This window comes from Phacochoerus africanus, chromosome 8 (genome assembly GCF_016906955.1).
Source record: "Phacochoerus africanus isolate WHEZ1 chromosome 8, ROS_Pafr_v1, whole genome shotgun sequence".
Taxonomy (NCBI): Eukaryota; Metazoa; Chordata; class Mammalia; order Artiodactyla; family Suidae; genus Phacochoerus; species Phacochoerus africanus.
In genome coordinates this window covers 156239198-156256240 of record NC_062551.1, presented here as the reverse complement: position 1 = coordinate 156256240, position 17043 = coordinate 156239198, and positions in this window count along the sequence as shown.

The following is a 17043-nucleotide window of genomic DNA, read 5'->3' as shown; positions in this document are numbered from 1 at the left end:
CTGGATCTTAAGCCTCCTTCCCAATCCAGACCTAACCCCCAAACTCTCACCACTGAAAAATGTCTTTCATCAAGTGAGTTCAGTCCTGACCACCAAAAAGGCCAAGTTCTCCTTTTCAGCTGAAATAGACAGGTTCTAATTAGGCAGCATCATGATTACAAGGAAATTATTCACTTAGGCACGACAGAGGAAATGTGATAGGGAGTAAGACAACCCATTGCATCATATAAATAGTTGCAGACACTTGGGAGTTAAGACTCACTACCATTAGCTGCACATTTTCTAAAGGAAATAACCCAGATGGGAAATACACCTTGGGTGGAGACACACAATATAAACCTTGTATAAGTAAACCCAAATTTTATTTATAAAAACGGAATTTAGAAAAATTACAGCTCCACAAAATGTTCCTCAAGAGCACTTTCTTCCACTCGGTCCAGGCGAATTTGAGAGGCCCCAGTGGTGTGTCCAAAAGAACACTAGATGTAGAATGCCTTACTTTTCTTTATCTACTCTCTTGCCTGGAAGAATTCACTCATCCTTTAAGTAGCTTGAGTTCGGTATCATTCTCTGCAGGTAGCTTCCTTCCACCATCAAAAGGCATAGTGATCCTGATCTGTGTTATGGTAAACATGTTCTTTTGTCTTCTTAGAAGTCTCTGCCTCTTTCCTGGTGGTCTTTAAGCTGTCTTTAACTTCTCCCTCTCAGCTGGATTGCTTTGTTGACTTAAAAATATGCACAACCTAAAAGCTGAGAGTTGAGGGTTTTTTTTTTTCTTTTTTTTCTTTTTTTGTTGGGGGCAGGCAAAATGGGGTAGGGGAGAGCAGGCAAAATGAGGACTATAGCCCTGGAGGCAAAATTTCCTCTTCGAAGAGGCAAGGGTGACTGTCAATACAATATGTGATTTTGGTGAAGGGGCAGGAACATGAAATCAAGCACACATTTTACAGAAGGTCACTGCTAGTTTCATGAAGGTTACTGCTAGTCATGAGCAGCAGATATCACCATTAAGGATTTTAGTGCTTTTCTAAATACAAGGAAATGTAAGAATTGGGTTCATAAAATCTTCTCCTAAAGATATCTACCTAAAGAACTGTTCTGCCCATTTTCTTAGAGCACAAAGTACCTCTCTTCTGATCTCAACCCTGAGCTCCTTTCTGGGGATGCTGGGTCAGCAGTTGCAGTGGCTCATGAGTCAGTCCATGTAGAGGCAGACGGCAAGTGCCCATCTCCAGTTCACAGCTTCTGTCAAAAATCACCCATGCCCCAGTTTCTTCCAGTTTTATCAACAGACCCTCAATACCCCACATTCCTCTCCTACCTTTCTCCCCTTCCCCTAATTGCTGAATTTCTTGTACAAATTATCTCTTCTGTCCCCATTTTACTTTTCATTCTTTCTTCAATCCCTTCCAATCTGCTTCTGCCCTATAATTCCACCACAGTGACACACTCACTTGAGTTACCTTCATGTTGCTGAATCCAGTGAACCACTATCAATAGTTCTCCTGACACTAGATTCATCAGACTGGCCCTCTGTTTCAGTTTGCTTTTCCCTTGGCTCTGTAATACCACATTCACTTACTTACCACATTTCTGGCTGCCTCTTTCCAGCCTTCTTTGCTGGATACACGTCTTTGTCCTGATTCCTCCATGCTGCATTCATACCCTTCACTCATCAACTCTCCTCCCAGCGTTTCAACAGCTATTTGGCGATGTCTGCCATATTTTTATTTCAAGCTTGACTCATCGCTTCTGAGTTTAGCTTTGCATATCCAAACTCCACTTTCAAAGGCACTTGAAAATCAATGTGTTCCAAAGCGAATTCATCATTCTCTTCCCTAAACTGTTCCTTCTCCAGTGTCCTTCAGGTAGTAACCTCTCCTTCAAGTTCTACATTATTTTTTCTTTCTAGTCTATGTTTATTTGTTCATGGATTTATTGATGGATTAATTGACTGAATCTAGTTATATTTTTCTGCCAGTCAAGGAGAAAGCTTTACACTTCATTATCAGCCTAGAAAAACTTCCTGTTTAACCAAAATTGCTTCCTCCTTTCTCCTTTTGAATGTGATTCATCAGTATTGTCAGTGATATATGAATTCTTTTCAAATCCTGAATCTTAAAAAAAAATTGTAGGATATATATTTTTATTTTAAACTATTAACTTTGGAACCATAAGTTTATAGTATTTCTTTGGCATGGATGGAACTAGATTTAATGCAAATAAAGCAGAGCTCACTAAAAAAAAAATCCGATGCTTTGAAATGCTTCCAACTATGTGAAAAACAATCACAAAAGGCCTATTTTATCCCCTTTGTGGCTATTGGATGAAGCTGCAGTGGAAGAAGCTACTCAGCTGGGACATATCTTAATCATGATTTTAGCCAAACTCTTGCAAAAACATATCAGCTAAGAAGATCCTGAATACTAATGACAATTCCTTACGTTTGCATAAGCAAACACATGCATAAAGGATTGCTTCACAATTTTCAAAGCATTTTACAATCATTATCTTGAATCTTGTAGCTGCCCTGCCAGGTAGGCAAGCCTTATTCTATATTTTAAGATGAACAAACTGAAGGTCCAGAGAGAGGTGAGGTCTTTCACTTTGTAAAGTCATGTAGCCATGCAAGCTTCATTGTAGGAGATTGAACTCAGGTTTCTAAAATTTTGAATTTAGGATTATAGGCACCCCTCTCCCATTCCCACCTCAACCCTTGCTCTCTCTGAATATAGGAATCCCAGCTGAATCATCAAGAATGCTGCATCATCTCTTTCAGAGAATAGGATGAATTGGTTTTAGCAAAAGAGGAAAGCATGAAAGAAAGATAAATTTAGGATACTATTATGGAGAAGTGTAAAACTGGGTTGACTTGAAAATTAGGGTTCAAGGAAGAGATTAACAGGAGATTAGACTGGAAAAATGGCTCAAATCAAAGTAAGATAACTTTAAATATTAGGTAGGTAAAAGTTTCTCAGAGCATCCTCCTGCCACTGGAAGTACCACTATGGATTAACTCTCCTTGCACCCAGGATGCATATTCAAAAGTAGCTTTCAGCACAGCTTACATTGACTGCCACACCTAAGAGGACCCGCCTATGGATCCCATAACTAGGGAAAAAATTTCACAAATGGCTCCAAGTGCAGTCTGGAGACTGGGAAGCTCACACGTAGTAGAGTGTGCTTACTTACACTGAGCATGTTAACCTCCGACTATCTCCCTGCACCCTAACTTTACCCTTCCTTCATAACTTGGAAAAATTATTTGTGTTTTAGAATATGTACACTGCCATATTTCAAGCTCATTTGTGGGTAGGAACTGCATACTATTTATGTGTAATTACCTGCCCTCATTGGCCCTCAACAGCCCTCAACGGCCCTCAGCTCAGAACCTTACATAGGGTAGGTGCTCAATATTAGATGAATAGACAAGTAGACAAAAGGAACCTGGGACCCAGAGAGGCTCAGTGATGGTTGATAGAAGAAAGGGAGCAAAATGGTGGAAAATGACTTTTGTAGAGAAATTGTGTCTTAACTCCAAATGCGATACTCAATAACTCTGTTATTGGGGCAAGTCTCTCTGTTATTTTGATCCTCATTTTCTTTACATGTGAATTGGGGATGCCAACACTGTTTGTAGTGTGCTAGTGGAGATCACATTCAATTTAGTGAAATTAACCCACTAAGGCTGCTTAAACGTATCTGTCACTACACGTTTTCATCTTTCTCATATCTAGTTTTCTCCTTTTCATCCTTAGTATGAAGCATTTTGTACACTCAGGTATGCAAAACAATATATTATTGTCTTTTTTTCCCCCTTAGAGCAAGTTTATTCTGTTTGAGCGCCTATCCAACTGGGTTGGTAAAAATATGTCTTAATTATTATTGGGGTTTTCCTCCCCTAAGGATTATAGAATGCTCCTAAAGTCTTGGGTGAGCTAAGCCTAAGTGCTAAGGCTAAAGTCTGTCCTCTCTGTTCACCTTTCTCCAGATCTTCCCATGATTGGCTCATTTTTAAAATTAAGGTCTAAGTTCAACTATGTGCTCAGAGGAGGCTTTGAGACCACCCAATATAAAGTAATCACTCTCCCTCTACCACATCATTTTGGTTTATTTTCTGTATAGCATAGCTTATATTTTAATATTTGATATTTTCTATTCCTCTCACCACCCCACTTGCCCCAATTAGAATTTAAGCTCTGTGAAAGCAGTATTTTCCATGCCTAGAATATAGTCCACTTTTGTTGAATCCATCTCTATGGGTTCTGCAACTGAGCAGTGTGCTAAGACTTGCTTATAAAGGGATCTGATGATTTTTTTTTTCAAGAATCTCTCCTTTCTTTGTTCTTGCTCTCTCTTCTTTCCCCTACAGACAACTGTTTTCTTCTTTTCTGTAGAGTTCAGCCTTTAAAAAAAGTAAGGAAAGACATTGATTCTGGCTGCTTCTATTTCCAATTTCTGCCAAGATATCTGAAGCAAGGCATTATAGAGTTGGTCTTTGTATTTGGAGCAGGCAGGGGTTGATTCAAGGACAAAAACTGTGGAAGGACAAAACATTTATTTCTAAATTTCCAAGGTCACTTGATATTACAGATACTACTGATACCCAGTCTACATTCCCTTGGCACTCACTCTGCATGGGGCAGTCTGTTCTCCCAATGCCTGAAACCCTCTTCCTAGGGATAGGGTGGCTAACCATCTTAGTTTGCCTGGGACTGTCCTAGTTTTAGCAATAAAAATGGTCATTCTGGGAAACCTTCCAATACTGAGCACTGAGATGGTTGGCCACCCAACCAGGGATAGCCTGGTATTCAGCCTCCAAGTAGTGCAAACCAGAAGTTTTAGAGAGTTAATTAATGCCCAGAAAGCAGTCTCCTCAATCAATGATGAACTGGAAATTGGTATATAAATACACAGGCATTTTTGTCCTTTGGTAGTGGACAATGGTAGGTATATTTTTTGCTGTTTCCAGGAATTTCTCAGAGGATTCGGCTCCCATTGCCCACAGTAGTAAATAATTTTATAATACAGCATTTATTTGCTCCTTTATTTTCTTCCATTTCCCTACAACTATTTCCTGGTATTACTTCCCAAATAAACCGCTTGCAGTCAAGTCCTTGCCTTTGGGTCTCTCTTGGGAAACCCAAAGACAAACACCTTTCAAAATGCAGAGTAGAGCTAATACTCGCACTGACAAAATCCTTACCCTTGTATAACAAAATGTTTAAACAGAATGTGTACTCTCACTTTTGGATGAAGTTTTCAACAGCACAAAGTAGGTGGCAAAAACTTCATACAGACATTTCAAAGGGTGTGATCTAAGTGTTTTTATTGGCTCCTGACCTCTTCAATGTCAACTGTTTTGATATCTTTGAGGTGGGTACTGGGCTGAGAAGAAAGTTTTTATAATGTCATGGCATTTTCCCTGCCCTACCTCTTCTGTGTATGATGTTTATTCATCCCAAGACTAGCGAGGAAGGCTGGAGAGAGTCCATTGAAGAGATGAGTATGTGCTCCTGGACCTCATGTCTGACCCACATCTCAAGAATCTTAAGGACAAGAGGTTTTGCTATTTCCTAGTAGTGAAGCAAAGAGAAGTGGCTACTTTGGGGACTACTTTCTCTGGTATTGTAAACCAGGTGAATCTTCTTTTGGAGTGATCAGATGGAGGTTGCCTTAAAAGGGACTTTCCTCCAAAGGACTTCAAGCTGGGGTGAAGGAGGGTGTTATAAGAAACCCCCTGCCATGTTATAAGGACACTGGAGCAATCCTAAGGGGAGTATCTCATAGCTAGGAACTGAAGCCTCAAGCCAACAGCCATGTTAATTAAGCCATTTTAGAAATACTTTTCCATCCTAGTCAAATCTTCAGATGACTGATTCCCTAGCAAAGTGCTTGACTGAAGTTTTCTGGGACACCCTGAGCCAGAACCACCCAGCTAAACTGATCCTGGATTCCTGGGCTCAGGAATGTGAGGTAATAAATAGTTTTGTTTTAAGGGTATTTTATATGTATCTATGTGGTAATAGGTAACTAATACTTCCTGTTAACAGAGGTGTAGTCAAATGTTCCCCAAAGACAATTACTTAAGGGTCCATAGATCAGGCCATTAGAGAGAAAAGTTCAGCTCTGAACATTAACCAACCTCAGAGGGCACCAGTGGATGATCACAACTGTCTCAATCTAGGAAGACCTTTTCTTCTCTCTCCTCCTTCCTGTGCCTCTGCCCACACCTCCCTATACCCTGGGCTAGCAAGCTGGGAAGAAGAAGGAACATAGGAGTCCAGGCATAAAAAAATATTACTAACCTCCGAAATCTTCAAAAGGAAAGATGTTTTGACTTGCAATGAAATTTGGTATTTTTGGCCATTGCACGGGGTCGGGTGTTTTCATTACTGAGATGAAAGAGAATGAGCAAGCAGAGTCAAAAGAACTGCGCTAGATTTCACCCAATGGGCAGAGAAGAAGCCAGAGAGGGGTTTGAATAGAGTATGGGTAAAAGATTGAAGTTCTGTGTCCTGTAGAGTTTTCTCCTTTTAACTTTGTCCTTATATTGGCAACGTTGACTACAAAGTCCTACAGAGCTTATGTTCTACCTGTCTTCTCAGCATCAGCTCTTCTTCTGTTAGTGGAAGCATTAGTCTTCGTAGTACTTTATAAATACCACCTGTTCTGAGTGCAATCTCTTGGACCCCCTTGTGAACATTAATCTCTTCCTGAACCATAATGTTCTGGCTCTTTGCATTTTGTCTTGTCTCTTCCCTTGCCCTTTGTATGCACTCCCTTTGTGGTATTTTATTTTTTTAATGGTTGTTAAAGATAACTTGCTCTCGTACCAGCTTGTGAGCTCACTGAGGTCGGGTCCTATTTGATAAATGTTATAATAGAGGTCCAAGGACTGATCATTCAGAGATTAACGAGACAACCCACTCTGTATTTGACTTACTACAGGTGAAGTATGGCTTTACTTCCAGAGGCTATTAATTGAGTGGGGATTTAAGATTCATAAACAAGCTCCCCTGTTCAAACCAGAGCCTGTTCAAACATGAAAACAGGATATACACTTGAGGTCAGATGTTGGGGTCATGGATATGTCACCAAAAAGCATGCACAAAAAGTGCTGAGTGGACAAACTGAGGTCAGGAGCAGTTGACAAAAGGAGATAGGAAGTTCAAGGATGGACAGAATGAAAAGCCAATGTCTGAGAAGCAAACTCAAAACTAGGGTTACAGGGAGTCAAATCTATTCAGTGCATCCCTATGAAGTGTCTTGTGGACATCCTGTGATGGTTAAAAAAAGGCCCAAAGCCACACACCCCAGTGCTCCTTGGCTTGAGTTAAGGCATGGTATCCTGATTTTGGGTACAATAGTTGTACCTAGAAATAGGCAGAATTTGGAACTGCAGTAAGATACCTTAAAGTACAATTGAAGAGCATTTTATTAAAGATTTAGACTGTGTTAAGTCATTGAAATTAAAAAGTGAATATGAATTGGGCTATTGCAGTTGATAAATGGCTGAGGAATTATTGCCCCAGGCATTGCTTATGGGACTTTCCCCAAAAACTTTACCCCCCCCAAAAAAGTGAGGATACCTGATATAAGTGGAAAGAACTCACACTTAAGATACAATCCCACAACCTACCTGGACCCTAATATGAAGTGGGTCACTTACCCCCATCTCTTGTAAGATTTCTCGGAAGAGACAAGACTCTCAGAAGGGACTCCCTCAGGTTGTCTAAATAGGAAATCAATCAGTGCTTAAGCGTACTTTCCTCAAAATAGAACCTTTTCCATGATAAATACACAAAAAGCAATATTATGGAGGCAAGACCATGCATGCTAGTTATTTATGCTGATTTCCTGTTGGTGGATAAGCACTCCTGCCAATTTTACCATGAGGCTGCAGTGCCTTGGTCTGGCTTGGGTTTCTCAGCTACTCTTTTCCCTAGCCTTCAGCCCTCTCCCTTCCCAAAGTGGGGCAATACTATTTGCCTTGAAAGCTTCAAACCTTGGCTGGTTAGTGGCCAGCTGCAACCCATCAAACCCACTGATTAGGCGTTTGAAAGGGTGGAGCATTTTTAACACAATGATTGACAATGGCTTCTATCTCACACACCTGCTGCTTTAAAATCCCCATAAAATGTCAGCAGGGAGTGTAAGTGATATATAGCAGTAGTGCTGCCCAGGGTAGGAATGTTAAGTGCTAGGAGATGGGAGTGTCTGAACTTCAGCTACTGGGAAGAAAACAAAACAAGCATCCAATCTAATCCATTTCTAAAGAGAAAGTCCAGCACAGGGGGTTCAGCACTGGCAATCACTGTTAAGCCCTGACCTGTAGTTACTGTGTGACCACCAGGGATCATCACTGCTCCTGAGGACCAGATCAGGCAGCCCCCAAATCATTGCTGGACACCAGGCAGTTTCCCTGTAGTTGGAAACTGGCCATTTGGGGTTGATTCGAGTTGGAGGGACTCTGAGCTCTTTCTCAGTGTTTTGCTTGTAGGGCCTGCTCCGTCTAGCGGCTCTGTGGTAGTTTCCTTATAGGCAGGTTGTCAGATCCAGGCAACCAAATCCTAAAACCAAGCCAAGCACCAACTTATCCTCAAACCAAATTATTCTGCCTGGGTGGCCAAAGGCAGGAGGTTGAAAAAGATCCCAGGGTCATCTGAAAGCAAGGGCAGAGGAGTTAGGTACAAAAGCAGGTCACCAAAGTTGAAGGGTAACCTGAGTACAGTTTGCAAAGGTGGTCCTCAGTCCAGCACAGTTCAGGGAAAAGGAGGTGGGAGGAGCAGACTTGGAATAATGCTCTCGAAGGCAAGTGGCAAGGCAGCCTGGTTCACATTTGGTCTGTGGTGTGGTGGGAATGGGCTAATTGTGGGTAGTTAGCAATAGTGAAGAAGGGATACTGGGATTTTTACACTGTAAATTATAAATAAACGAAGTTCTTTGAGTTAATAAGTGTCAGGCACTGTGCTGTCTCCTGGGGATACCATAGCCCATGGATGCTCTTCCTGCCCTCACAGAGCTAAGTAGCTGTTAACTGAATGTTTCTGGTCCTGTCTGATGAGTGTTGGGTGGAATGGGGAAGTTCAGGGAGCTTTGGGAGCCCTCGGTCTGAAGGACAAGACAGGGAATTATGGGAACTGCATAAATTATTTCAATCCAATAAGCACACATTGAGCACCTGCTGTATACCAGGTACTAGAATGGTGTGGAAAACTCTACCCACCACTGTGAACAACTTAAGAACTGAATTTCAGTTTTTCATCCTTATGTCCACAGAAGCAGAAGCTAACAAAAGAGTGTGTCCAAGTACATGGGTAGCAAAGAGGTCAGGAGGATTGTTATAGACGTAGGAGGTTTTTCCTCTCTTATGAAATACTCCAAATATATAAAAATTAGAAAATAATAGAATAGATTGCCCAGGCATAGCCATCTTCCAGACTTAATAGTCTTCAAGTTGCAAAATTTGCTGGCTCTCTCTCTCTCTCCTAAAGCCTCTTTGCTCCAACCTGCCTCTCTCAGAGACCAGAGCTCTCCTGGTATCATCTGGTATCATTCCAAACATTTTAAAAACTGTTGCTTTATCTTGCTTGACAAATTCTCCCTATCTATTACTTATCTTACCACTTCGAGTATGCTGGTTTTCCTTGAACACATGTTTTAATTTTTAATGTGTTCAATTTTATTAATCTCTTCTTTTACATGTACTGCCTGTGTTTTGATGAAGAAAATCTTTCCCTACCCTGAAGTCATGAGATATTTTTCTCTGTTGCCTTGTAATAGTTTCAGAATTATGCTTTCACCCTTAGGGCTTAAAACCTTCTATAACTTATTTTTTCATGAATTTTGAAGAAAAGATTTAATCTTATCTCTTTTCTCCCCACATAGATAGCCAGTTATCCCAGAATCATTCAGGGATTAATCCTTTTTTTTTTCCACCACCTTTTAATGCCTTTTATCATACTCCTGGTTCTTAAATATGTGTAAGTCTGGTTCTAAACACTCGTTTTTTCATGGTTCATCTGTCCTTGTGTCAATACTATATCATTTTAATAAATTATTTATTGATGAATAAATCACATTTATTTATATGATAAACAATCATATTTGGTAAAGTGAATTTCTCTCTACTTCTCCATTGGATTTTTTTTTCCTGACCCTTCAATCATTCTTGTAAAATTTTGGTATCGACATCTTTATTTGCATAAAAATCAATTATAGAGATAAAAAATTGAATTATATGAATTTTTTTTCATTATAGCTGGTTTACAGTGTTCTGTCAATTTTCTACTCTATAGAATATTGACCCGGTTACACATGCAGGTATAGATTCATCAGAAGTGATTAGACATAGTTCCCAGTGCTATACAGCAGGATCTCATTGCCCATCCATTCCAAAGGTAACAGTCTGCATCTATTAACCCCAGACTCCCAGTCCATCCCACTCCCTCCTCCTCCCCCTTGGCAACCACAAGTCTGTTCTCCAAGTTCATGATTTTTTATATTAATTTAGGGAAATGTCATTAATATCAGTCTTCTCAAATACTAACATGATTTATGTCTCCATTTATATATTTTTTCAGACAAAATAGTCTGTTTTTAGTCTTTTCAAATTGAAGGATAGTTGATGTACAATTTTATATGTTACACATGTACAGCATAGTGAGTGACTCACAATTTTTAAAAGTTATACTCTATAGTTATTATAAAATACTCCCTGTATTGTAGAGTATATCCTTGTAGCTTACTTTATACCTAAGTTTGTACTTCTTAATCCCCTACCTCTATATTGCTCCTCTTCCCTTCCCTCTCCCCACTGGTAACCCTGCTTTTTTCTCTCTATATGTGAGTCTGCTACTTTCTTGTTATATTCACTAGTTTGTTGTATTTTTTTAGATTCCACATATAAGCAAAATCATACAGTATGTATCTTTCTCTGTATGGCCTATTTCACTTGGCATAATTCCCTCCAAGTCCATCCATGTTGCTGCAAATGGCAAAATTTCATCTTTTTTATGGCTGAGTAGTATTTCTCTCTCTCTCTCTCTCTCTCTTTCACACACACACACACACCAACACCCTATCTTTATCCATTCATCTGTGTGTGGGCACTTAGGTTCTTCATACCTTAGTAATTGCAAATAATGCTGCTGTGTACATTAGGGTACATGCATCCTTTTGAATCAGTCTTTGTCTGTCTGTCTTTCTTCCTTTTTCTTTCTTTCTTTTTTTTTTTTTTGATTTATACCAAAGAGTGGAATTGCTGGGTCATATGGTAGTTCTGTTTTTAGTTTTTTGAGAAACCTCTCTACTGTTTTCCAATAGTACAATTGGTGGCTTCACCAATCTACATCTCCACCAAGAGTGTATGAGTATTCTCTTTTCTCTACATCCTCTCCATATCTTCCACATGTCTCTATGTATTTATTATTTTTACATCCAATAAAGTTTTATAATTTCCTCTATAAATATGTTCATAGATGCCCCCAGATGTTTTAAATGGTTTATGCCTAAGTGTCTAATATTTTTGCTGTTGTAAATGGTGTTTATGGTTCTTCGATTGTTGTAAGTCTACAGGTTTATAGCAACAACTGAAATTTATTGATACAGCAACATGAACCTATGAAATATTTTAGTTTTTCTGGAACTTCTGTTGAATTTTTTAACTAGATAATTTTATCTCCATACATGATATAATTTTATTTATTTCCCCAATCTTGATATTTTTTCTTTGTTTTTATTGACTTATTGCTGTGGCTAAGACTTCTAGTAAATTTCTGTGCTGCATATAGAATAATTTGTCAGATTTACATCTAGTCTCCTAATTCATTTGTATCTATTCTATTTTGTTTATTGTGTTTATAATCTCATATTTCTTCTTTGATTCTCTGATTCTCTTTCACATTGGCCTTTCTTTCCATAGTGTCATAGATTAGATTATGCTAGGTTATGCTGCAATAACAGCTCCAAACTCTTGCTGGCAACAAATGCAATTTAATTGTTTATGTTAAATGTCCTGAAAAATTTAGTGGGATGCCCTGTGCTATGTAGCTCCTCATAAATCCAGGCTGATTGAAGCACCAGTGTTTTGTTTCTGCATCATCTGAAACATGTCACTGTGGTAGGGGAAGAAAACACGTCTTATGGACCCAGGTTGTCTCCCTCAAATTAATATGTTGAAGCCATAACTCTCAACATGATAAAATGTTTGGAGATGGGGCCTTTGGGAATACTTGGAGTTAGCTGAGGTCATGAGTATAGGGCCTGCGTTCTGAGTTAGCACCCTTATAAGAGGAGACACCAGAGTGCTTGCCCTCTCTCTGTCTCTTAGTTATGTGAGGACAGAGCAAGAAGATGGCTGTTTGCAAGCCAGAAAGTGGGCTCCCAGTGGGGAGCTAAATTGGCGGGCCCCTTGATCTTGGACTTGCAGCCTCTAGAACTGTGAGGAAAAAAATTTCTCCTGGTTATGCCACCCAGTCTGTGGGCATTTTGTTATGGCACTGTGAGGTGTCTAATACAACATGGAATATCATGCACTAGCTTTTTACTTCTCTGGCCCAGAAGCGACATGTATTGCTCCTCTAGCAGACTACTGGCCAAAACAAGTCACATTTCTCCACCCACCTATAATGTGGTTAGGAAATGCACCCTTCCTGGGGATTAGGAAGGGAAGGAGAACCAGATACTGGTACATTAGGCCAAAGTCTACCACATGTTTTATTCATTTTACTTGTGAGTTCTGTGTTTCACATATTTTAAAATTATATTTATTCTTTCAATTAAAAACATTTTCAGCTATTAAAAGGAAAGAAATAATGGCATTTGCAGCAACATGGATGGACCTAGAAATTATCATGCTAAGTGAAGTTAGACAGTGAGACAGCAACATCTCACTGTTGTGGAATCTAAAAAAGACACAGTAAACTTCTTTGCAGAACAGATACTAACTCACAGACTTTAAAAAACTTATGGTTTCCAAAGGAGACATGTGGGGGGTGAGGAGATGGGCCGGGGGTTTGGGATTGAAATGCTATAAAATTGAGTTGTGATAATTATTGTACAACTATAAATGTAATAAAATTCATTGAGTTAAAAAAAATAAATAAAATAAATTTAAACCCACCCCAAACAAAAAAAAGATTTTACCTAATTATCTAAAACCGGAGGGAGGGAGCATTCTGCTCTTCTCTTTCTCTCTTTTAGCTAATTCTTGTTCCATAATCATTTTTTCTTCACGTTTTAAATTTTTTTTCTCTAAGCTAATGTTTAGCTAGTTCCCCCACCAATACTTGAGGGACTCCTGTTTGGTCTTATTTTTCACAATACAACAGTCCCATAATATTTATTTTGTTTTTTTTTTGTTTACTTATGCCATATACTCCAAGCATATTATTGGTCAAAGATCATTTTTTTTGTTTATCCTTAATTGTTCTTTTTAAATTGAAGTATAGTTGATATACTATATTATAAAGGTAGTGGGTATACAATATAATTTTTAAAGGTTATACTCCATTTATAGTTATTATAAAATATTGGCTATATTCCTTGTGTTGTACAATATATCCTTGTAGCTGAGTTTATACCTAATAGTTTGTACCTCTTAATCCTCTACCCCTATAGTTCCCCTTCACATCTTCTCTCTCCCCATGGGTAACCACTACTTTGTCTATCTGTGGGTCTGCTTTTTTGTTTTTATGTTCACTAGCCTGTTGTATTTTTTAGATTCCACACATAAGTGGTGTCATACAGTATTTGTCTTTCACTGTCTGACTTATTTTACTTAGCATAATGTTCTCCAAGTTCATTCATGTTGCTGCAAATGGCAAAATTTCATTCTTCTTTTATGGATGAACAGTGTTTCTTTGTATATATATATACCACATCTATATCTATTCATCTCTTGATGGACACTTGTATATCTTCCTTACTTTGGCAATTGTAAATGATGCTGAGAGGAACATTGGAGTTCATGTGTCCTTTGGAATTAATATTTTGGGGTTTTTCAATCCAAACATTTATGTGGAACCACAAAAGACCCAGAATTGCCAAAGCAATTCTGAGGAACAAAAACAAAGCAGGAGGCATCACTATCCCAGACTTCAGTCAATATTACAAAGCCACAGTCATCAAGACAGTGTGGTATTCATACTGAAACAGACATACAGACCAATGAAACAGAGTAGAGAACCTAGAAATAAAACCAGACACCTATGGTCAATTAAACTTTGACAAAGGAGGCAAAAAACATAAAATGGGGGAAAGACAGTCTTTTCAGCAAGTATTGCTGGGAAAACTGGACAGCTGCATGCAAATCAATGAAACCAGAACACATCCTCACATCATGCATGAAAATAAACTCAAAATGGCTTAAAGACTTAAATATAAGACAAGACACCATCAAATTCCTGGAAGAGAACATAGGCAAAAAATTCTATGACATCAACCTTACAAATGTTTTCTCAGGTCAGTCTCACAAAGCAACAGAAATAAAAACAAAAATAAACCCATGGGACCTACCTAATCAAACTGACAAGCTTTTGCACAGCAAAGGAAACCAAAAAAGAAAACAAAAAGACAACTTACAGAATGGGAGAAAATAGTGTCAAATGATGCAACTGACAAGGGCTTGATGTCTAAAATATACAAACAACTTATATAACTACACAGCAAAAAAGCCAACAACCTTATTGAAAAATGGGCAGAAGACCTGAATAGACATTTCTCCAAAGGAGATATACAGATGGCCAACAAGCACATTAAAAAAATGCTCAATATCCCTGATTATTAGAAAAATGCAAATCAAAACTACCATGATCTACCACCTCACACCAGTCAGAATGGCCATCATTAATAAGTCCACATGTAACAAATGCTTGAGGGGGTGTGGAGAAAAGGGAACCCTCCTGCACTGTTGGTGGGAATGAATGTAAGCTGGTACAACCACTATGGAAAATGGTATGGAGGAACCTTAGAAATCTATACATAGAACTACCATATGACCCAGGAATCCCACTCTTGGGCATATATCTGGACAAAACTTTCCTTGAAAAGGACACATACACCTGCATGTTCATTGCAGCACTATTCACAATAGCCAAGACATGAAAACAACCCAAATGTCCATCACCAGATGATTGGATTCGGAAGATGTGGTATATATACACAAAGGAATACTACTCAGCCATAAAAAGAACAAAATAATGCCATTTGGAGGAACATGAATGGAAGTAGAAACAATCATCCTGAGTGAATTAAGTCAGAAAGAGAAAGGCAAATACCACATGATATCACTTACATCTGAAATCAAATATATGGCACAATTGAACCTTTCCACTAAAATAATATCATGGACTTGCAGGACAGACTTGTGGTTGCCAATGTGGAGAGGGAGGGAGTGGGATGGATGGGATGCTTGGGGTTAATAGATGCAGAGTATTGCCTTTGAAATGGATAAGCAATGGGTTCCTGCTGTATAGCACTGGGAACTGTGTCTGGTCACTTATGATGGAACATGATAATGTGAGAAAAAAGAATGTATACATGTATGTGTAACTGGGTTACAATGCTGTACAGTAGAAAACTGTAAACCACCTATAATACAAAAAAATAAAAATCATTACATAATATTTTGGGGTTTTTTTGGATATATCTTTGAATAGAATTGCTGGATCATATTTTGCTGGGTTTTATTTTTAGTTTTTTGAGAAACCTCCATAGTGGCTGCACCACTAAGGAGAATTTACATTCCCACCAAAGTTTTGCGAAGGTTCCCTTTCCTCCAAATCCTTACCAACATTTGTTATTTGTGTTCTTTTTGATGATAGCCTCTCTGATAGGTGTGAGGTTATACTCATTGTGGTTTTGATTTGCATTTTCCAAAAGATTAATGGGGTTGTGCATCTTTTCAAGTGCTTCTGAGCCATCTGTATCACTTATTGGTAGAAATGTTTATTGACATCTTCCCATTTTTTAAAATTGGGTTGTTTGGTTTTTTTTTTTGATATTGAGCTTTATGACCTGTTTTTATATTTTGGAGATTAATATCTTGTAAATCAGAATGTTTGCAAATATTTTCTCCCATTCTGTGAGTTGTCTTTTTGTTTTGTTTATGATTTCTTTTGTTGTCCAAAACCTTTTGAGTTTAATTGGTTTCCATTTGTTTATGTTTGTTTTTATTTCCATTACTCTAGGAGATGGATCCAAAAAGATATAGCTGCAATTTATGTCAAAGAATGTTCCGTCTATATTTTCCTCTAGGAGTTTTATAATATCTGGTCATATATTTACGACTTTAATCTATTTTGAGTTTATTTTGTGTATGCTTTAGAGAATGTGTTCATTTCATTCTTTTCTATGTAGCTATTCAATTTTCCCAGTACCACTTATTAAAGTCGCTGTCTTTTTTCCACTGTGTATTCTTGCCTCCTTTGTCATATGTGTGATTGAACATATGTGTGTGGGTTTATTTTTGGGCTTTCTGTCCTTTTCCACTAATCTGTACTTCTGGTTTTGTGCCAGTACCATACTGTTTTGAAGACTGTAGCTTTGTAGTATAGTCTTAAGCCAGGAAGACTGACTCCTCCAGCTCTGTTTTTCTTTTTCAAGATCACTTTAGCTATTTGGAGTCTTAATTGTGTCCACACAATTTTAAAGATTTTTTTGATCTAGTCCTGCAAAAATTGCCATTGGTAATTTGAAAATGATTGCATTGAATCTGTGGATTGCCAGGGGTAGTATGATCACTTTGACAGTATTGATTCTTCCAATCCAAGAACATAGTATATCTCTCAATTTGTTTATGTCATCTTTGATTTCTTCCATCAGTGTCTTAGAATTTTTGGAGTACAGATCTTTTCCCTCCTTAAGTAAGATTATTCCTAGGTATTTTATTCTTTTTGATAATTGGGGTTGTTTCCTTAATTTCTCTTTCTGACCTTTTGTTGTTAATGTATAGAGTTACAGAAGATTTCTGGGTATATAATTTTGTATCCTGCAACTTTACCAGATTCATTGATGAGTTCTAATAGTTTTCTGGTAGCA